At 42.4% G+C, this 18,483-nt stretch overlaps 1 long non-coding RNA gene across 1 annotated transcript; it reads right to left on the bottom strand.

Moving 5' to 3' along the window:
- Window positions 1–739: 739 nt before the first annotated feature.
- On the bottom strand, window positions 740–17,345 carry LOC145516234 (uncharacterized). The gene is made up of 3 exons (XR_014061235.1): window positions 16,933–17,345; window positions 11,186–11,425; window positions 740–1,861 (listed from the first exon to the last, which is right to left on the bottom strand). It is a non-coding gene; the product is annotated as an uncharacterized LOC145516234 (long non-coding RNA).
- Window positions 17,346–18,483: the final 1,138 nt, after the last annotated feature.

Raw genomic sequence — 18,483 nt, 5'->3', positions numbered from 1 at the left:
TGCCCAGTCACTTCAGCTTCCTCATACCAAGAAATGAGCAAACTTGGAAAGAAGTCACCTGCTCAAACAGGTAAAGAATCATCCTGAGGTAGGCCTGTTTTCTGTAACTGCAGATTAAAAACGTGAATGAATTTTTTGGCCAACCCAATACAGTGGGGGCATGGGAGACTGTATTTGACCCCAGATGATCTACTTGGTACTCCCTTGCAGCAGCCTTAGCCTGAGAAGGGAAAAGTGACCAGGAGCTCAGACTCCTAAAGCCTAAGGGTCCTGGTCATCCCGCTTAGGAAAGCCACCTAGACCAGCAAAAGTGCTCGCTAAGGGGGTGAGGACTCCAACGTGGACAGTATTGATAGAAGATGGAGATAACTGACTACTAAGTGGGTCTCAAGACCAGCTGCAGTGGTTGAGACTCTAGTTTTTCCTATTAACCTTTCTCTTAGAAGCTTCCCTTGAGGAAAGATGCCCACCAGGCTGAAAAGAGCTGCCTCAGCCAAAGCCACTGCAATTTCCCAGGGATGTTCCTCCTGGAATTCCACTCCGCCTCAGTCCAACTCCCCATCAGGTGCTGATCCCAAGGGATCAAGAGGTAAAAAGACCTCTTATGTTCAAATTTCCATTTCTCTCTCTTTCATATATATGTTTGTTATTGTTTGTTATCTTTGGGTATATGTACTTCTGTGTTTCTTATTTTTTAACTAAACATTATGTCATAAAGCACTCTTTTCATATATTACTAGAGATTATTCCTAATTACAATTTTAATGTCAGTATAACATTCCTTTCATTTGCTGTAGCATAATTTTTTTTTTTGCCACATCACATGGCATGTGGGATCTTAGTACCCTATCCAGGGATCAAACTTGTGCCCTCTGCAGGGGAGGTGCAGAATCTTTTTTTTGCTATTAAAAGCTTTATTGTTTCCATTTGGTCCAAGGCTTGGGAGAGGGCTCCAGGGTGTGGAGAAGGCAATGGCACCCCACTCCAGTACTCTTGCCTGGAGAATCCCATGGATGGAGGAGCCTGGTAGGCTGCAGTCCAAGGGGTCGCTAAGAGTCAGACATGACTGAGCGACTTTCACTTTTCACTTTCATGCGTTGGAGAAGGAAATGGCAACCCACTTCAGTATTCTTGCCTGGAGAATCCCACGGATGGCGGAGCCTGGTGGCTGCCGTCTATGGGGTTGCACAGAGTCAGACAGGACTGAAGCGACTTAGCAGCAGCAGCAGCCAGGGTGTTAAAAAGTTGCCTAGTGGCTGCAGAGAGGCACTTCAGGCAGAAGCCTTGACATTAGTGGGGCTCCTCAAAGCCCACTGGGCTCCAGAGGCTCCCAGCTGTGTTTGAGGGTGAACCTTTTGAAGAGATATTTGCCCAGCCCAGCCTGGGGACCAGCCAGCCTTGAAGGTTGATCAGGTGGTCACCCATCTTCTTGATGAATTTCATCTCCTCATCTAGGAAGTGGTTCTCCAGGAAGTCACGGAAGTGGGGGTCTGCTCAGGCAGAACCCAGGCCATGCAGATCCAAAAGGGCCTGGTACAGGTTTCTCTCCAAGAGAAGGGCGGCTTCCATAGCATCCTGCGTTTTACCTCACTCATCTTGAGATGGCTTCTGCATGTTCAGGAAGAGGGCCCTGCCACCGCGCTGGTTTTGCATTTTCAAGAGGTGATCATGCTTCCCCTTGGCCAATTTGAGGAAAAAGTGGCCCATACCCTCCAGAGCCACACTGTTGAGGTTGAAAAAGAAGCACAGAGATGGGTGGGTGTAGCAGGTCAGCAGATGAATGGAGACGGTGGCTTGCATCTCAGTGAAATAATTCTGACAAATCTGGGAGCCCATGGTTAATTGATAATAAGCAGCTTAGCTAAAAAAAAAAAAAAAAAAAATGGTGTTGGCTGGACCCAGTGATCACAGACAGCTGAATGGCTGATTCTGAAGGTTGCTACCGGGAAAAAGGTTGGAAGGTGGTCGGAAGCTGGAGCAAGGGGCGTCCCCGGCTCTGTTTGCTGGGACCTTGGAGTGAGTGCACTGCTGAAAGTGTGGAGTCTTAACCAATGGACTTCCAGGGAAGTCTCTGTAGCATAATTTTTTAAAACCATCTTGTATTGGGCACTTAGATTTATTTATATTATAGAGTATATCTTTCATAAAATCAGTATCTTCCTTCAGATGGTTATCTTCTTCAATTGATTTAAATCCTGTGTACTCAAGTGATCCAGCCTGTGGTATCTGTTAGCAAACTGCTTTCTCCAAAATGATAGTAATCTATCTTGCTGCAATGGCACCCCACTCCAGTACTCTTGCCTGGAAAATCCCATGGACGGAGGAGCCTTGTAGGCTGCAGTCCATGGGGTCGCTAAGAGTCAGACACAACTGAGCGACTTCACTTTCACTTTCCACTTTCATGCATTGGAGAAGGAAATGGCAACCCACTCCAGTGTTCTTGCCTGGAGAATCCCGTGGACGGGGGAGCCTAGTGGGCTGCCATCTATGGGGTCGCACAGAGTCGGACACGACTGAAGTGACTTAGCAGCAGCAGCATCAAGCAGGATTTCAGCATAATCTTCCCATCATTCAAAATGATCACTATAGACTGTTGGTAGTATCATAAATGTAAAACAGTACCTCATTATCATATTACTTTGTTCTTGGTATCTTTTTGGAAAATCATAACTGAGATTAAATTTATTGTTATTTGAATTTCCTCTTGTGTATTAATGTTCCTGGGATTATTGACATTTTTATAAAATGGAAGGCACACTCTCACTTCTGTCACCAGATTAGTGAATGAGTTTCTGATGAGTAAAATTCAAGTAGAAGCAAAGTCCTCATCTATTGCAAAGTGCACTGGACTTGGAGTCAGTGGATGCTGCTTTGAGTTGTGAGTCAGTTATGACTTGTGTTATGTTGAGAATGTTTTAGACCACCAATAAAATGGAGAGACCCCAAAGTAGGCCAGGCCCTATTTTAATCCCCCCTCCTTTTTTTGCAAAGAAGGTTGGAAATGACAGAAAACAAAAATAGGAACTATTCAGAAGTATTTCAGTCCCTTGTTTTGCTCTACAAAATGCTGTATCAAGCAATACTCAGGGGACTTGCCTGGTGGTCCAGTGGTTAAGATTCCATGCTCCAGTGCAGAGGGTGTGGGTTCAGTCCTTGGTTAGGGAACTAAGATCCTACATGTCTCACAGGACAGGCAAAAAAAAAAAAAAGTAACACCCAGAAGTATCCACCTTATTCTGCCCTCCACCTGAAGGTGGAATTCTCAATTGTCTACATTGTTCAGGGCACTGGGACTGGCCAGCACAGTAATATCAGTTTTAAGCAGATGGTGTTTGGTGATAGATGGGTTGGTGGGCTTCTGAAGTGGAAATTTTGTTGGCAAAACAGAGAACCAGGCCAAGATGGGAAGGAGCTGTCATCTAAAAACATTATTTTATGTTTCATGGTCTCAAAAAATTTAAGATAAATAGGGTTGGTTGACGTCAATGCCAGTTGACATTAATAGACACTTTGCAAATGATAGTTATTTTAGTCTATTTAGGATTACATTATTAGTTTTTCTTTAATTTTTCAACAAACATTATTGAAGTACTAAGCTAAATGCTAGAAATATAAAAAGGAATAAAACAGTCCCAGCCCTCAAGGAAGATCATAACTTAACAATGGAGACTACCACTTAAAAAGATTATAACTACAGGTAATTCCCTGGCAGTCCAGTGGTTAGGACTCAGCACTTTCACTGCAGCAGTCCTGGCTTCAATCCCTGGTCAGGGAACTAAGATCCCACAAGCTGAGCAATGTGGCCAAAAAAAGAGCAACTACTACAAGAGGGCTTCCCAGGTTGCACAGTGGTAAAGAATCCACCTGCCAATGCAGGAGACGTAAGAGACACAGGTTCGATTCCTGGGTGGGGAAGATCCCCAGGAGTAGGAAATGGCAACCCATTCCAGTATTCTTGCTGAAAAATTCCACGGATAGAGGAGCCTGGCAGTCTACAGTCCATGGGGTCGCAAAGAGTTGGACATGACTGAGTGACTGAGCACACACACACACTGCAAGACAGTGTAATAACCACAGCCATCAAAATATACTCGACTTTTTTCTCTTGTTGTGAGTTATATATTTTAGAGTTCTAGTGTTCTAAAATATCTTGTACTTTTAAATATTAATCAAAGAAATTTGAGGCTGAAATCTTTGAAAAGAGGCCAAGATATCATGATCCGAAAGGGTGGGAGACAAACAGAGGCCCCTAAGATAGTGGTCAGTTTGGTATTAATAATTTCATTCCAGTTGATCCTTGAACAGTGTGGGTACCTACCCTCCTGCAGTCAAAAATCTGCATATAATTTATAGCTGACTCTCTATATTCATGGATTCAATCAACATCAGATTGTGTAGAACTGTAGCATTCACTATTGAAAAAAAGTCCATGTATACATGGACGCACACATGGGTTCAAACTCATATTGTTCAAGGGTCAACTGTATTCTGTGATGTTCCAGTAAGAACATAGAGACTTGCCAGTGAGTCATGCTAACAGTTACACTCCAAGGGCATTGCCATGGGACTAACAGGTAAGAGAGAGAGGTGTGAAAATAATTGGAGGGCATTGAGAGACTGCAGTCCTTGTTAGTAAAAATGCTAAGAAGGAAAGAAAAGCCAGGGTCCCACAAGAAAGGAGCAAAGCAAGGCATGGTGGCTCCATCACAGACTGGATTCTAATTCCAGTCTCTCTCTTTCTCTATTTATGTGTTTGTCCTTGAAGAAGTTGCACAACCTTTCAGATCTCCAGTTTCCTCATTTGTAAAACAGAGATGTAGCAGTGCCCTCTCCACAGAATTCTCATGAGGATAAAAGGATAGAAAGCATCTAAGTGCTTGGCCCAATCCCAGGCACATAGTGTCTGCTCAGTAAGAGCTGGGATTTTGTGTTACCATTATTTTTCTCTCTTATCTTACAAGTAGCAAGATGGTGCAACAGGGAACACTGGTGGGGCATTTCCTCTTTCACAGCAGCAAATAACAGTGAAATGACACTTTCAGGTCATGTAGATAGTCCTCAGAGATGTCCTGAGAAAATGTCAAGTTGGACCCCAAGGGTGTCCAAGACTCAGGTGTCCAAAGACCATCTATTACTATTTCTCACCCCATCTCTCTAACCTGCAGTCAGCAGAAGTGAAGGCATCTTGATGACTTATAGCAACCGTCTGCAGAGGGGACAAAGGTGCTTTCTATTCTGGTGGGAGGAAGAAATAATGAGCTGTTTTGTATTGCAACCCTCACAGTCAGAATGTCAGGACTGGCTACTTTCCCTGAGTCTGAACGACCGCCAATAACCCATTTTAATGGATTTAATCCATTAAATTTAATTCCTCTCAAATTCTTAAAAGTGGCTTCAAAATGATTGTGAGAGTTTGGGGGGCAACTTTTGAGCCTTAAATATGCACAAATAAATTAGGTGGCTATTTAATATTGGGCTTGTTAGTCTGTCTTTGCAATACAACTGATAGGATATATGCATTATTTACAGTGCCCTGTGGATTCAATTTTGTAAGATTTATGAGATGGTGGATGTGTTTGTACTTGAGTTAAATTAGAAATACTGGTTGCCATCTATCATGTAAACTTAATTTAAACCTCAAGGCCATGCTTTCCCATTTTTATAGCCAAGGGTGCCTTTATCCTTCAAGATCATGCTTGGGTCACCAAATTGTATTCTGGCTTAACCAGTACATTTTCACTAGGTGTCCACATGAATCTAAACATCAGCATGGATGTCTGTTCTGCAATGTGGTTTTTATACTCTGGAAAATTCTATGACCTTCCCAGTATTAAAAAATATATATATCCTGTTTGTGCTTAAATTAGCCAGAATTGACTTCTGTTGCTTACTGCAGAGAATCCTGACTGATACATACTTTTCATTGATCATTTTTCATGTAAAATGTGAGGAGTGTTAATCAAGCATTACTAATCCTAAATTGAGTATTAAAATGTTAAGTAGTGAAAGTGTTAGTCACTCAGTCGTGTGTGACTCTTTGGGACCCCATGGACTGTAGCCCACCAGGATCCTCTGTCCATGAAATTCTCCAGGCAAGAATACTAGAGTGGGTTGCCATTTCCTTCTCCAGGGGGTCTTCCCAACCCAGAGATCGAACCTGGGTCTCCCGCATTGCAGGCAGATCCTTTACCATCTGAGCCACAAGGGCGGCCCCAAAATATTAAGTAGGTGGTCTAATTATCTTTCTTGCCAATAATTACCACAAAAATTACTGCACATTTAAAAATGAAATTAGGCCACTTTTCATCGTTCTTCTATTTTCTTTCAAAGAAATCTATCGTCACAACCCAACTTCAGTGGACAATTGGAAGGGCAGTAGGCCGGCAGCTGAGAGATGGACAGGCTGAAATGCAAGCCCTTGAATGAGGTCAGGTTTGGAAAAGGAAGGTAAGAATGCAGCAAGTGTCTGAGTCTATTTGAGCTGTTTGGACCGTGTCAGAGCAAAATACACAGACTGAGACTTAACAGACTGAGACTTAGTCAACAGACATTTATTTCTCACATTCTGAAGACTAGGAAGTCCAAGATCAAGGTGTTAGCAAAGGTAGGCTTCATTCTGAGGGAGGCCTCCTTTCTTGACTTTTTTTTTCTTTTTTCTTTTTCTTTCTTGACTTTTGACTTGTAGGTGACCACCATCTTGCTGAGTGCTCACAGAACCTTTTCTTTGTGTGCATTGGATGGGGGCAAGGATGAGAGAGGTGGGGAGGGCTCTTTTGTGCCTTTCCTTTTTCCTTATAATGATATTTTAAAATATTTATTTTATTTATTTGGCTGAATTGAGTCTGGTTGTGGCACTTCTGATCTTTGTTGTGGCATCCAGAATCTTTAGTTGCAGTATGTGGGATCTAATTCCCTGACCCAGGCTCCCTGCATTGGGAGTTTGGAGTCTTAGCTGCTGGACCACCAGGGAAATCTTCTTATAAGAGGACTAATCCTACTGTGAGGGCCCCACTCTCATGACTTCATCTAATCCTAAATACCTCCTGAAGACCCATCCTCAAATACTATCATATTGGAGGTTAAAGCTTCAACATACAAATTTTGGGATAGCATCATTCAGTCCATAACAAATGTTATACAGAAAAGGGGGACAAGACTTGAAAAAATAAACACTTTTTTAAAAAGTAGTGTAATAGTGCAAAAAAGAGCAAGGACTTCAGATTCAGACAGAATTGGGCTGAATCCCATTTACTAACTGTGTGACCTTGGACAAGTTACTTAACATCTCTAAGCCTCAGTTTTCACAGCTGTAAAATGAAAATAAATGGGCATTCATCACAGGATTGTAGTAAGAATTAATGAGATAGAGGTTTAAAGTACCTGGACCAAAGAAAAGGGCTTTTCCAAGTTTTGACAAGAGCATTAGCAGGTACAGGTATGTTGCTCAGGTGAAGAAGTTGTGATGGTAATGGGTGATGGAGTTTAATGCTGAAATCTGCTGTTTCATGAACACTGGTCTCATTAAGTGCGAGGGAGGACTGGACAACTTCTCCAGGACCTTCCATATCTGAAATCCCATGAATTCACATATATTCACACATTGATGAGGAAGCAGATATATTCATCTCATCTGTTTTGTTGTTACTATTGATTTGTGCTCAGCACTCTTACAAATACCATCTCATTTATTTTTCACTATTATCTTACCACCTTAACAATAATGGTAACTACTACTAGTCCTATTGGTTCTATTTTGCAGATGGGCAAACTGAAGCTCAGAGAATTGGATCAATTAGCCCAAGATCATATTTCTAGAAAATCATGGGATGTGGATTTGCATTCAGGAACTCCTGGCTCCCACCTCAGAACACCTTACCTGCTCTAACTTTCATGATGTTGGATACACATCATACAAATATCAGTAGGAAGATACCAAAGCACAAAATGTGTGTGATACTATAAGGGAAGTCATGCTTGCCTTTAAATGAGCTATGTCTCCAAGCCTGGACCAATTCCAGCTGGGATACCAATAGAATTTATATATGAGAAGGTCATTGGCAGGTGTCCAGGGACTATGGAGCCAGGGAGGGGTGCCAGAGGACTGTCAATGGGCACATGCTGTTCCAGTTTGGGAAAGGGGGAAGAAAGTTGATTTTTTTCAATGGTAGGAGCCAGTCCTGGGCAAAGTTCTTGAAGGGCATTTAACGAACATCAAAAAGGGGAAGGAAATCATTAGTAGGTGCCAGCATGTTTTCCCTGAGAAGACATTATTCCAGATGAATCTCAGTGGGATTTTCTTATAGGGTAAAAGACTTGTATGTTTTTTATTTAGACAATGTCTTTTGCTTATTATAATGAGCATTTATGGATTCAAAGCAAACTGGAATTTTTTTCAAATTAATAGAGAATTTGACATTTCCTTGTTTTCAGGAAAAATGTAATTTCTTGGTTGTTTACTTAAAATAATTGAGATTTTTGTAGATTTACATGCCATTGTAAGAAATAAAACAGAGAGCTCTTCTGTACACTATCCAGTTTCTCCCAGTGGTTATAGTTTGCAAAACTACAGTACTATTTTACAATCAAATTAATGATATAACCTGCTGATCTTATTCTGATTTCTCCAATTTTACTTGTACTAATCTGTATGTGTGTATTAAATTCTATACAATTTCATCACCTATGCAGTATTGCTCATCTACCATTGCAGTCTGCTAGACCACCTCACCTGCCTCCTGAGAAATCTGTATGCAGGTCAAGAAGCAACAGCCAGAACTGGACATGGAACAACAGAGGTTGTTTCAAATCAAGAAAGGAGTATGTCAAGGCTATATATTGTCACCCTGCTGATTTAACTTATATGCAGAGGACATCATGTGAAATGCTGGGCTGGATGAAGCACAAGCTGGAATCAAGATTGCTGGAGAAATATCAATAATATGCAGATGACACCACTCTTATGGCAGAAAGCAAAGCGGAACTAAAGAGCCTCTTGATGAAAATGAAAGAGTAGAGTGAAAGAGTTGGCTTAAAACTCAATATTAAGAAAACTAAGATCATGGCATCCGGTCCCATCAATTCATGGCAAATAGATGGGGAAACAATGGAAACAGTGAGAGACTTTATTTTGGGGGGCTCCAAAATCACTGCAGATGCTGACTGCAGCCATGAAATTAAAAGACTCTTGCTCCTTGGAAGAAAAGCTATGCCAAACCTAGAATGCATATTAAAAAGCAGACACATTACTTTGCCAACAAAGGTCTGTCTAGTCAAAGCTATGGTTTTTCCAGTAGTCATGTATGGATGTGAGAGTTGGACCATAAAGAAAGCTGAGCACTGAAGAATTGATGCTTTTGAACTGTGGTGTTGGAGAAGACTCTTGAGAGTCCCCTGGACTGCAAAGAGATCAAATCAGTCAATCCTAAAGGAAATTAGTCCTGAATAGTTATTGGAAAGACTGATGCTGAAGTTGAAGCTCCAATACTTTGGCCACCTGATGCAAAGAACTGACTCATTGGAAAAGACTCTGATGCTGGGAAAGATTGAAGGCAGGAGGAAAAGGGGACAATAGAGGATGAGATGGTTTGATGGCATCACTGACTGGGTGGACACGAGTTTGAGGAAGTTCTGGGAGTTGGTGATGGACAGGGAAGCCTGGTGTGCTGCAGTCCATGGGGTCACAAAGAGTTGGACATGACTGAGTGACTGAACTAAACTGACCATCGCAGTCAAGGTACTGAATAACTCCACATTAAAAATAATTTTTAATGGAGGAGATGGAATTTTAAATAAGCTGTGAAGGACAAAGGAAAGAAGAGACTATTTCAGAGTAAAGAAGAGAAAAAAATCAGAGACATGGATGTATTTTGGATGGGAGGGATGGCTAGTGAGAGGAGAGAGGTAATCACATTAGTTAAATAAGATGCATGGCCACATTATAAATGGCCTGAACATCAGGCACCATATCACTTGTATTTAAAAATAGGGACCTCCCTGACGGTCCAGTGGTTAGGATTTGGTGCTTTCACTACTAGGCCAGGCCTCAATCCCTGGTTGGCAAACTAAGATCTCACAAGCTGCATGGCACAGCCCCCCAAAATAAATATACCAGCTAACTCTCAGGTGGCATTCAGATTCATTCCTGTGGCCAATGGCACAAAGAAGCATCAGTGTTTTTGCACTTGTTATTCTCTTTACACAGAATACTCTTCTCCAGGGACTTCCCTGGTGGTCCAGTGGCTAAGACTCTGAGCTACCAGTGCGGAGGACCCAGGTTCGATTCCTGGTCAGGGAACTAGATCCCACATACAGCAACTAAAAGAGCTTGTGTGCTGCAACAAAGACCAGGCACAGCCAAGTAAATAAATAAATATTAAAAAAAAAAAACCAAAACAACCCACTCTTCTGCAGATACTTAGGTCTCGCTCCATTTCATTATTCGGTTCTCAGATTAAAGGTCACCTCTGCAAGGGAGCCTTCCCTGATCACCCACCATAGGATGCCCAGCCTGCTCACTCTGCTTTAACTTCCCTCTTTCTTTCATAGAACCTATTATTTTAAAAAAATATTATGTATATGTTTAATTACTTATTATTTCTTCCCTGCCACTAGCATATAGGCATTATGAGAAAAGAAATCTTGACTGTTTTGTTTACAGCTGTATGCAACTGCCAACCACAGCACCAGCACACAGCAGGTGCTTAATAATTGTGAAATGAGTAAACAGGCTGCCTGTAGAAGTTGTGGCATATATAGCTTTGAAGCTTCCTTGGTCTTGTATCCCTCTTCCTATTTTTCCTTCCTATTCTGTCTTTGTGGCTGAGTAGTAAGAGGATAGAAGGGTATTATTTGTCAATCTGTGATCAGACCCGATAATAGGCCATTCAATGATTTATAGATTTTGTGCCCATCCTAAGCACTAGGTGGCACCCAGAGAGTTCCTACCTTCAAAGAGCTCAGAGCCTAGTGTGGAAGACATGTGTAGAAAAGGAATGTTGCCAGCCATTCCACCATCAAGCCATCAACCAATATAGCTGACCTTCATGGTGCATCCTTTGGGAAATTTAGGATGGAGAGAAAACAGGATACTGGCCCTGCATAGTTAAGATGCATATCAAAGGATTCATTTCAATGAGCCCAGACTCTTGCATCATCCAATATATAGAAAAGCACTAAAATTACTTACTTGAGATGTCTGTTTTTTGTGATCAGCAGTGATCTATTGATGTTCAGTTGTGGGGTTTTTTTCTCCCAACAAAATCAATGTATCCTGGCTCTTCCATTATCTCTTTGAAGCAGATCCTCAGAGTATCTGAGAGGCTATCACCCAGGCTAGAGTCTTCAGTAAGGTTCCCAAATAAAACTTTTGTTGTTGTTTTGGTTTTGTTCCTCAAATGAAACAACTTGAAACTCAAGTTGTGTTTTTCTGTAATCAACACAGGCATATAAAGTTTCAGTAATCATGAAAAGTGCAACAGTGAAGCCATGAACTACGTACAGTGTTGCAGTCACTTAGCATCTAAGTTAGAAAAAGATTCACAGAGGAGGAACTACTGAGATTAGGACTGGAAACAAGAGTAGGTATTTACCAGGTCATCAGTCAGAATGAGGGCAGCTTTACATATTCTGAAAGATAACTTTATCCCTCTCACCACCATTTTTCTTTTCTTTTCTCTCTACCCTGCTTTCTCCTTTCCCTACTTCCTATCATTTAATAATTTCTGAGCATCTGTATCTCTCTGGAGAGATACAAAAAGGCTGACTTAATTCCCAGACTTCAAGGCATTCCAAGGCACAGACACCAAAGTTCGCACTCTGGAATTACACCCTAAGTCCAAATCCTAGCTCCACGAGCTCACTAGTTTTGTGATCTGTGAAGGAACATGACCTTTCTGGGCATCAGCTTCTTCACCCATAAAATGGGGATAATAACAGTACCAACCTCACTGTTCTTTGTGTATGGTTCAGTTCAGCTCAGTTCAGTCACTCAGTCAAGTCCGACTCTCTGTGACCCCATGGTTTGCAGCACGCCAGGCTTCCCTGTCCATCACCAACTACTGGAGCTTGCTCAAGCTCATGTCCATTGAGCCACTGATGCCATACAACCATCTCATCAACCCTTCCTGGCATCAGGGTCTTTTCCAATGAGTCAGTTTTTCGCATCAGGTGGCCATAGTATTAGAGCTTCAGCTTCAGCATCAGTCCTTCCAATGACTATTCAGGACTGATTTCCTTTAGGATTGACCGGTTGGATCTCCTTGTGGCCCAAGGGACTCTCAAGAGCCTTCTCCAACACGAAAGTTCAAAAGCATCAACTTTTCGGTGCTCAGCTTTCTTTATGGTCCAACTCCCACATCCATACATGACTGCTGGAAAAACTGTAACTTTAACAAGACAGACCTTTGTTGGCAAAGTAATGTGTCTGCTTTTTACTATGCTGTCTAGGTTGGTCATAGCTTTTCTTCCAAGGAGCAAGAGTCTTTTAATTTCATGGCTGCAGTCACCATCTGCAGTGATTTTGGAGCCCAAGAAAATAAAGTCCCTCACTGTTTCCATTGTTTCCCCATCTATTTGCCATGAATTGATGGGACTGGATGCCATGATCTTAGTTTTCTGAATGTTGAGTTTTAAGCCAGCTTTTTTACTCTCCTCTTTCATTTTCATCGAGAGGCTCTTTAGTTCCTCTTCACTTTCTGCCATAGGGTGGTGTCATTTGCATATCTGAGGTTATTGATATTTCTCCAGCAATCTTGATTTCAGCTTGTGCTTCATCCAGCCTGGCATTTTGCATGATATACTCTGCATAAAAGTTAAATAAGCAGGGTAAAAATATACAGCCTTGACGTACTCCTTTCCTGATTTGGAACCAGTCTGTTGTTCCATGTCCAGTTCTAACTGCTTCTTGACCTGCATACAGATTTCTCAGGAGGCAGGTAAGGTGGTCTGGTATTCCCATCTCTTGAAGAATTTTCCACAGTTTTCTGTGATCCACACAGTCAAAGGCTTTAGCATAGTCAATGAAGCAGAAGTAGATGTTTTTCTGGAGTTCTTTTGCTTTTTCTATGATCCAATGGATGTTGGCAATTTGATATCTGGTTCCTCTGCCTAGTCTAAATCTAGCTTGAACATCTAGAAGTTCTCAGTTCACATACTGTTGAAGCCTAGCTTGGAGAATTTTGAGCATTACTTTGCTAGCGTGTGAGATGAATGCAATTGTGTAGTAGTTTAAACATTTGTTGGCATTGCCTTTCTTTGGGATTGGAATAAAAACTGACCTTTTCCAATCTTTTGGCCACTGCAAAGTTTTCCAAATTTGCTGGCATATTGAGTGCAGCACTTTCACAGCATTGTCTTTTAGGATTTGAAATAGCTCAAGTTGGAATTCTATCACTTCCACTAGCTCTAGCTTTGTTTGTAGTGATGCTTCCTAAAGCCCACTTGACTTTGTCTGGCTTTAGGTGAGTGATCACACCATCGTGGTTATCTGGGTTATGAAGATCTTTTTTGTATAGTTCTTCTGTATATTCTTGCCACCTCTTCTTAGTATCTTCTGCTTTTGTTACATCCATACCATCCCTGTCCTTTATTGTGCCCATCTTTGCATGAAATGTTCCCTTGGTATTTCTAATTTTCTTGAAGAAGTCTCTAGTCTTTTCCATTCTACTCTCTTCCTCTATTTCTTTGCACTGATCACTTAGGAACACTTTCTTATCTCTCCTTGCTATTCTTTGGAACTCTGCATTCACACGGGTATATCTTTCCTTTTCTCCTTTGCTTTTCGCTTCTCTTCTCTTCACAGCTATTTGTAAGGCCTCCTCAGACAACCATTTTGCCTTTTTGCATTTCTTTTTCTTGGGGATGGTTTTGATCATGGTCTTCTGTACAATGTTACAGACCTCCATCAACAGTTCTTCAGGCACTCTATCAGATTTAATCCCTTAAATCTATTTGTCACTTCCACTGTATAATCATAAGGGATTTGATTTAGGTCATACCTGAATGGTCTAGTGGTTTTCCCTACTTTCTTCAATTTAAGTCTGAATTTTGCAATAAAAAGATCATGATCTGAGCCACAATCAGCTCCCAGTCTAGTTTTTGCTGACTGTATAGAGCTTCTCCATCTTTGGCTGTAAAGAATATAATCAATCTGATTTCGGTATTGACCATCTATGATGTCCACGTGTAGAGTAGTCCTCTCTCGTGTTGTTGGAAGAGGGTGTTTGCTATAATCAGTGCATTCTCTTGGCAAAACTGTTAGCCTTTGCCCTGCTTCATTTTGTACTCCAAGGCCAAACTTGCCTGTTACTCCAGGTATCTCTTGACTTCCTACTTTTGCATTCCAGTTCCCTATAATGAAAAGGACATGTTTTTGGGGTGTTCTAGAAAGTCTTGTAGGTCTTCATAGAACTGTTCAGCTTCAGCTTCTTTGGAATTAGTGGTTGGGGCATAGACTTGGATTACTGTCATATTGAATGATTTGCCTTGGAAATGAACAGAGATCATTCTGTCATTTTTGAGATTGCACCCAACTACTACTGCATTTCAAACTCTTTTGTTGACTATCAGGGCTACTCCATTTCTTCTAAGGGATTCTTACCCACAGTAGTAGATATAATGGTCATCTAAATTAAATTTACCCATTCTCATCCATTTTCGTTCCTAAAATGATTCCTAAAATGTTGATGTTCACTCTTGCCATCTCCTGTTTGACCACTTCCAATTTACCTTGATTCGTGGACCTAACATTCCAGGTTGCTATGCAATATTGTTCTTTACAGCATCGGATTTTATTTCCATCACCAGTCACATCCACAACTAGGCATTGTTTTTGCTTTGGCTCAGCCTCTTCATTCTTTCTGGAGGTATTTCTCCACTATTCTCCAGTAGCATATTGGGCACCTACTGACCTGTGGAGATCCTCTTTTGTGTATGGTAAATATTCAATAAAGAGAACTATTATGATTTTCAACAAACCATTAAGTCATGGCACTAGAAGAAGGAAAGAACGAAGCACAGGATACCAATGTTAATAATAACCATATCTTTTCATAGGTCTTCTAATAGTCTTTTTATCAACTCCTTTTTATTTATGTTGATGAAGTAAAATTTGTTTAATTGTCATCTATGACCATATTCATTTCCTTTTCTCTTCAGTTTCCTTTGGTTTTATATTAATTGATGGCTTCAACTTGACTTCCTAAAATATTTTCTCAAGACTTGGAAGAGGCAGGGCAAGGCTCCAAAGAGCCCCTGGGAGGTATGAGAGTAGGCTAAGTGCAGAAGATGAGGGTCAGCCTTCTGGGGAGGAGTGCTCCCAGGGGGCAGAGAGCTAGGGCAGAGGCCCACACTCAAATTCCCGCAGGGACCGGACAGGAAGCAACATGTGCATCTGGTGTGGCAAGGACAGCATCTAATGTATCTAATAACTGTCTTCTGCTAAAATGTGGGGAAATAAAGGTCCAGGGTTGATGGAAAGGATGAATCTATTTCCCCCAAAGCTGGAAATCCAGATTTTTATAACAAATCTCCTAATATTTTAGTATTAGCAACTAACTTTTAAAGGTTAAAAGAACGTAAGACCACAGACAGGTCTGGCACAGGGGGGAAGGGGGCAGGGCACAACACAGCCATTGAGGCTATGACATAAACCGGTTAGAACCAAAGAGACCGATTAGGCCCAAGATGGCAGCAAGATTTGACTTTTAGTAGACTTTGAGCCTCAGTATACACTCATTGTAATTCATCAGCATATGCTAACTGACACACAGGTGTCACAACAGTTCTGAGGCTGACCATAACAGGTCCCAAGTGGGTGGTGGCCCAATTTGTTGAAATCTCCACCTCTTTACCCCAAGATAGTTGGAATAATTCTCCCACTTGTTAGCCTGTGAAACTCTCCAGCTCATAAAAACTAACCACCTCATATTTTGGGGACCATTCTCACCTTCTGAGACAGACCTTATTCTGCCTATGGACTGTATATCTCTGCTTTCAGTTTTCTATGGCTCCACTCTTGAATTCTTTCCTACACAAAGCTAAAGACCCTCACATGCCAGCCTGTTTCATAACTCTCCTGAGACCTGGGACATGACCATCCTCAACAGCCCCATTTTCCTGCAACCTCTTTACAAAGGATATTAATAAATCTACTTCTTACCTATCACTTTGCTGAATTCCTTCTGGGCAAGACAAAAAGAAACTGGGCCTCATTAAGTTCTAAGACAGATTGTGTGGTTTCAGTTAGAAGATTGTGGGTTTGAGTTCCGTCTGAAGTGTGCAGTTTCAGGTTGAGCCCACCAGACCAAGAGCCTGGCCTGAGGGTTCAACGTTTCAGGTGCAAATAGCCCCCCAGTCTACACTGGACTCTGGAAGCTACACAGCTGGTTGTAGATGCAACAGAACTAGAAGCACGCTGACAAAGCCTGAGCAATTTCACTGTCACGGGTGGAATTTAAGTATAAACTTCTCTAACAGTCTAGGTTCCCTAGTGGCCAACGTCTTGCACCAAGAACTATCACGTCTGTGAATTTTGTTTTGTAGTTGCTCAGGAAAACCTATACTGCAAACAGAGGAAGTGGGAAGCCAGAACGTGTAGGTTTTGTTTTGTTTGGGGTTCTGTTTGTTTCTTTCATTAGAGTACTTTTTCTTTCTTTCTTCTTTCCCCTTTCTCTCTCTTTTTCATTCTAGCTTTCCTTTGGTGAGCGCCAAGTTCCCAAAGTGCAGAATCCAACTCAGGCGATGCCGGACTGCGACACCCTCGCCCTGGATCTGTCTCTGAGGACCTACTTTCCTTTGCTTTCAGCTAAGAATCTGACTGGAATAAGGCCGATAAACTCCCTCACTTCAAGAGTAATAGCGGCCAGGTCAGCAGCCCAGGGATTCCCACCCGCCGCCCCCTACTCCCGCGAGGTCTGAGAAGATACTCGAGGTCACCTGTTCCTCCTGAAGAAGCTTTTGCAGTTCTTTAACTTCTTTAACGACAGAGTCGGCTTCCCATCCCTGGAACTGCAGGCCCTCAGTGGGTGGCAGCGAGACCCCCGAGTGGCCTGGGGAGGGAGAGAGGACCCCTCCTACTGACCGAGGGTAAAAGCCAGCAAATGCGGCAAAAGACGACTGGCGATTTTAGGTAAATGACGAAAGAGGATTCCTCCGACCTTTTTTGAAGCTTTGCCATAAAGTGGAATTAAAAAAAAAAGGTACTTTAAAAAAGTGACTAAGTTCTGTCTGGAGGAAGCTAGAAGGAGAAAAGGAAGAACGTAAAGAGGGAGTGCAGAGAGTCTGAGAGAGGGTCGGAGACAGTGTTGGGGGGCAGGAGGAGGGGCGGGGCGAAAGGAGGACGAGGGGGCGGGAATGGAGCCGAGGGTGGGGCGATAGGGGGCGGGCTCAGGGGGCGGGGCTAGAGGGGCGGGGCGGTGGGCGGTCAGGACTGCAAGGTGGATGCGGGCTGTGGGTGCACAGCTCATGGACCACCCGCTTCCAATGCTCTGGGGAAGAGGGGGCTGTGGGCGGGGCGGGGACGGCGGTTCTCACCTGCCTCTGCTTGGGGCCTGAAGTTCAAGTTCGGTGAACAGAAGCCCCTCTCTAACTGAACCTGGGAGGCGGGAAAGCGAGGCTTTCAGTCTTCATTCATCCGTGGCTTCTGCACTGCAAAGACCTAGTGCGGGTTTTCATGTTTAACAGAACACCTTTTCCTTTAGAAACCGCAGGTGGCGCGGGTTGGGGGGCGGCTTGGAGGGAGAGAAACTTTTGCGAGAATGGAGCGATTTGGGCAATTAGTAAAGGGGATCTGGGGACCAGCTTCTGTGAGAGAAGCTTTGAACCTGAATGGGAACATTAAGTTCTTAAACCGTCCGCATGCATTTTTTTTTCCCAGCTGTGGGGCGGGGCCCACAGGTATGAACCTTAATTTTCCTCTCTTTTCACCAATGAATTAATAGAAAGCGGCTTGTTAGCAGCAGAAGCAGTTGTTTCTTATGTAGCGATGGGATGGGAGACTCCGCTTCATCTCCATCTCTCTGCATACGGCCCAGTGAGATCAGTTTAGGACTGCTCAGAGGAACTTTAAATGATTTGTGAGAAGCCCTAAGATGGTAATGAGTTAGTAGTAACTAAGGAGGAAGCCCAGAGTTGTGAAGATCTTAGGAGGAGTTATTGCTGAAGATGGGTCATGAAGAGGTCTTACATCAAAGGAAATCATAAGGCCAAGAAAGCAGAAGAGAAACTTATATTTGCTCTAGATCAGTGGGGGTTGGCTACATTGCCATTTCCAAGTGAAAGATGATAAAAGTTTAGTGAGATAATTTTCCAGACAGGTGGGCAGGGAATATGCTATTAAAATGAAACTGCAGTCAGCCCCAAGATTGTGAGTGACTAATAAACTCTACCCCAGATAGGGTTTTAGGAAATATGTTTAATTACTTCATCAAAGGAATAATCTTAATCATTAAAGGCTTAAGTGTCAGAATATTCAGTCCTGTCCAAGTC

Source organism: Giraffa tippelskirchi, chromosome 8 (genome assembly GCF_054371585.1).
Source record: "Giraffa tippelskirchi isolate mGirTip1 chromosome 8, T2T-mGirTip1v1.2.pri, whole genome shotgun sequence".
Classification (NCBI taxonomy): Eukaryota; Metazoa; Chordata; class Mammalia; order Artiodactyla; family Giraffidae; genus Giraffa; species Giraffa tippelskirchi.
Note: the sequence above shows the minus strand (reverse complement) of the source record. Positions and strands in the feature narration are given on the sequence as shown.